The sequence below is a fragment of the Orycteropus afer genome, unplaced genomic scaffold, assembly GCF_000298275.1.
Source record: "Orycteropus afer afer isolate SDZICR_OR568_19922 unplaced genomic scaffold, OryAfe1.0 scaffold00429, whole genome shotgun sequence".
NCBI lineage: Eukaryota > Metazoa > Chordata > Mammalia > Tubulidentata > Orycteropodidae > Orycteropus > Orycteropus afer.
Genome location: NW_006922016.1, coordinates 2,644,791 through 2,649,844, shown reverse-complemented (window position 1 = coordinate 2,649,844; position 5,054 = coordinate 2,644,791).

Below are 5,054 nucleotides of genomic sequence, written 5' to 3'. Positions count from 1 at the left end.
ATTCTTCAATTTCCTCATCTTTGGCTTTGGTGGTTGGGGCATAAATTTGAATAACAGTCATATGAACGGGTCTTCCTTGTAGGCGTATGGATATTTTCCTATCACTGACAGCATTGTATTTCAGGACAGATCTTGAAACATACTTTTGATGATGAATGCCACGCCATTCCTTTTCAAACTGTCATTCCTGGCATAGCAGATCATATGGTTGTCTGATTCAAAATGGCCAAATCCAGTCCATTTCAGCTCACTAATGCCAAGGATATCAATCTCTATGCATTTCATTTCCATTCACAACAGACAAAAGGCACAAACATTCTAAATTTTCACCAACAGATGAATAAACTACACCTCTTTCCAACCCATAAAATATAGTGTAGCTGATAAATACAGAGCTTTAATGTTAGATAAGTAATTTAGAATTCTTATCTATTACTTCTTTGCTTAATGAGCAGCATCACAATAAATGGAGAGAAGATTGAGGTTGTCAAAGAATTCAGGTTGCTTGGTTCTACAATCGATGCCAATGGAAGCAGCAGTCAGGACATTAGATGGCATGTAGCATTGGGAAAGTCAACTGCCAAGGAACTGTTTCAAGTGCTGAGGAGCAAGGATATCTCCTTGAGGACTAAGGTGCACCTGACACAAGCCATGATATTTCCAATCTCCTGGTATGCATGTGAGAGCTGGACAATGAATAAGGAAGACCGAAGAAGAGTTGATGCTTTTGAGTTGTGGTGCTGGCAGAGAATGCTGAAATTACCATGGACTGCTAAAAGAACTAACAGATCTGTCCTGGAGGAAGTGCAGCCAGAATGCTCCTTGGAAGCAGGAATGGCCAGACTTTGTCTCACCTATTTTGGTCATGTTGTAAGAAGGGACCATTCCCTGGAGAAGGATGTCATGCTTGGTAGGGTGGAGGGTCGACGAAAGAGGGGGAGGCCTTCAACAAGATGGATTGACACAGTGGCCGCGATGATGGGCTCAAGTATAACAGGGATTGTGGGGTTGGCGTGGGATCAGGCAGTGTTTCGTTCTGCTGTGCATGGGCTCGCTATGAGTTGGAAATGACTCAAGGGCACTTAACAACAACAACAACAATCTATTACTTATTGTTGTTGTTGTTATGTGCCATCAAGTCGGCCCGACTCATAGCGACCCCTCCTTGGGTTTCCGAGGCAGTATCACTACGGAAGTAGGCTTGCCCGACCTTCCTTCTGAGGAGTGGCTGGTGGGTTTGAACTGCCAGCCGTCTGGTTAGTAGGCAAGTGTCTTAGCCACTATGCTACCAGAGCTCCCATTACTTATTAGTGGTGATGATTAAGGTTGTATATCAACTTTGGTGGGCCATGATTTTCAGTATTTTGGCAATTATTTAATAATTACATTTGGCAGTTATGTAATAATGTAATCATCTTCATGAAGTGATCTGAAATGGTCAGCCAATCAGCTGTAAGGAGAATTTCCTTGAGGGTGTGGCCTGCATACAATATATATATGGGCATTCCAACAAAACTTGTATTTTGTTCTGGATCTTGCATCTGTTTCATCATAATCTAATCTTTTTAGGATTTGTCAGCCTCTGCAGCCTGTGAGATAGCAGCCTGCTGGCTGACCTAATCATCTCAGATTTGTCAGCCGCTGAAGCTAAGTGAGTCAGGAGACATCTCCAGCCTGACACCTGGCTCATGGACTTGGAACTTGCCAATGTTTACAATCTCAGGAACCATTTCTATATACACTTCACTAATTTTGCTTCTCTAGAGAACCCAGCCTAAGACACTGCGAAAATTATCTAAGCTGACTAAATCTTGGTTTCTTCATCTGTAAGATGGGAATGTTAAAATCTGCTTCATAGAGATGTTAGAGGAGCTCTGGTAATGTAGTGGCTAAGGCACTTGACTGCTAACCAGAAGGCTGGCCATTCAAACCCACCAGCCACTCCTCGGAAATAAGGTTGGGCAATCTACTTCCATAGTGATACTGCCTCAGAAACCCAAGGAGGGGTCACTATGAGTCGGATGCAACAACAACAACAACAGAGCCATTAGAATGAATGAGCAGTACAGTGATTAGAATTGTGATTGGTACATAAATGTTCAACAAATGTTATTGCTGCATAATAACCATCACATACAAATGAGAGGATTGGGAAAAACCATCAGACTACTGTGAATCTGTTAGAATCACACTAAAAGGAACAAGCCATAACATATAGCTAGCTACATAGGAGAAGTAATTGAGTAATGGCCATGATGGATTGGATCAGCATAGAAAACCTGAATAAATAATTCAGAACCAAACTACATTTTCCCTTCATTTGACTGAATTACTCAGAAAATTATCACATCTTCCCATTTCAATTTCCCTTTATAGATAATGCTACAAAGTCACCGTCTATACCTTTATTTGATTTTCTGATAGTCACATTCAGAAATGCATCATCAGAATCAAAATACATTTAGATCAGATGCTGTAAAATCCTATTTCATTCTCCCAAGGCAGAGTTAAATGAGAGCTCTTAGACCTGTAGGGGTGTTCACTACAAAAACATTTATACTGACATTGCAATGAGCTATGATAGCACTACATTGTTATTAGTGGATACCCAAATGTGAGAAAAGTAATTTTTTTAAATAGTCACTTTTCTGTAGATTTTACTGTGTATTTCCACCTGGCTTTCTCATGGCTTCAATTTGTCTGTTCTTTGATATTAAAAGACGCATGCTGTGCAAAAAAAAAAAAAAACAAAAACCTATTTTACATTTAGACAAAACAAAATTTTAGATTTTTCAGTAAGGTATGACTTACATTGGGAAAGGAAAGAGAAAACCTTGAATTTTCTTAACTTTCTTGATTTCAATATATGTTTATTTTATCTTCTTTATTTTCTTGCTTTTGAAGTTTTTCAGAAATTAAACTTGATAAACTAGACATAAAAAGTTTACAACAAGAAAATAAACTTATGCTGATTTCTTGAGAATTCCATTTAGTTACAGTATCACGAGTTGTAGCTCAAGCTTAATACATTGACCTGCAACCTAAAGATTTATCAAGAATATAAGGTACACATCAAGCTCAATTGGCATAGCATGCTACACAAAAGCATTGTTCTACATTGTACTTTGGTGAATAGCAACTGGGGTCTTAAAAGCTTGCAGGTGGCCATCTAGATGCAACAATTTGTCTCCCCTCATCTGGAGCAAAGAAGGAGAAGAATGAAGAAAACCAAAGACACATGGAAGCAATTAGTCCAAGGGACTAACAGATCATGAGAACCTCAGCCTATATGACCATGAGACAGAACAACTAGATGGTACCTGGCTACCACTGTCAACCACTTGGAAAGGAGATCCTGGATAGAGTGGGAGTATAATGTGGAATAAAATTAAAAATCATAGAAAAATGTCCAGGCTTACTGGTCAGATAGAGCCTGTTGAAACCCCTGAGACTATGGTCCCTAGTTACACTTCAGGCTTAGAATTTAACTCATTCCCATGGCTTCCAGTCAAATAAAAGACAGGCATATAGGGAACAATTATACCAGGTAGACACACACCTTAGAATGATCAATCATGGAAAAACAGAATGATCAATCATGGATGCACAGGGAGATAGCTCAGGGGGCAAGAACACATATGAAAGAAGGACACAGGGAAGAGGCTAATTGCAGGGAGGAAGGGGGAAGAGGGTTGTTACATTGGGGAATTGCAGAGAGTGTCATGAAACAAAATGTGTATGAACTGCTATATGGAAAATAAATTTGCTCTGTAAACTTTCACCCAAATCACAATAAAAAATTTTAAAAAAAATATAAGGTACAATAGAACTGGCTTGAAGCATGTGAAAAAACCTAAACCGTTATTCTCAACCTTACTGTGTTTCAGAATCTCCTACTATGCCTAAAAATGTCATATTCGCATGCGTTGAATTCCTACCTTGAGATTGTGATTTAGGAGGTCTGGAGTGGTAAATTGCATTTTTAAAAAAACACTCCAATGTGACTCTGGTGCAGGGAATTAATAGGCCACATTTGAGCAATACTCAATTATTTATAAGCTATTTCTGGATCAGAATCAAGCAAGAAGTAATATCTATCTTCAGTAACTCTGATATAAATATCACAAAAGACCCAGCAGCTGCATACTAAGACTAGTAGATGTTCAAGAATGTTTGAAGTTAAGATTATGATGAGCTGAACTAATGTTTTCTCCAAATTCAATGAAAATCGTAGCTGTCTCACCACAAGTAAGTGATTCATTTCTCATTACTCCTTTCATCCTTACTATTTTACCAAATTTTCTAGTCACTAGGTGATCAAGAAATGAAGTCAAAGCTTTTTGACTGGTTTCTAAGAAGACTCTGTGCTTTACACAACCTTATCAGTTATATAAATTAGATGTGATTGCCAACCTATTCTGAGGATATTCTAATGCATATAACTAAAATCAAAGTTTTTCCAAAGCTCTTCAAGTAGATACAGAGCATGTTTCACTTTGAATTTTGCTTCTGTGATTCCCTGACCATTTCCTTACTGTCTTTTCACTCAGTTGCTTAATGATACTCCATGGTGATTTCTATGGCTTTAAAGTAGCCCCTGTAGAAAATCCACAGGTGGGTGAGATATGTACATATCCAATAAGGCCAACATAAAGGTAATGAGCATATATGCTTCCAGGGAGAACGGCCAAAGAGCAGGAATAGAAAATAGGTTTTACATCTAAGCTAATTCCAGTCCTTTGGTCTTGCCTCTCTAGAAGGTTGGATTAGGATAGATTGTGAGGTCAGGTTTCCAGGAAGATTTCAACTTAAAGAATAGTAACTAAGTGAGAAATAAAGTGCCACTTTATTATTAGTTATGCTAATGTTCAAGATACTCAACATAGGAGGCGGGACAAGATGGCGGACTAGGCAGAAGGATTGCACAGACCCTCTTCAACAAAGAAAAGGGAAACCAATTAACACAGCCACAGAAGATAATCTTGGACCCCTGAGCCTTGAAGGAAAGGATGCAGAATTGGACTAAACCCCAACTAGCAGAAGAATTTGTGTGA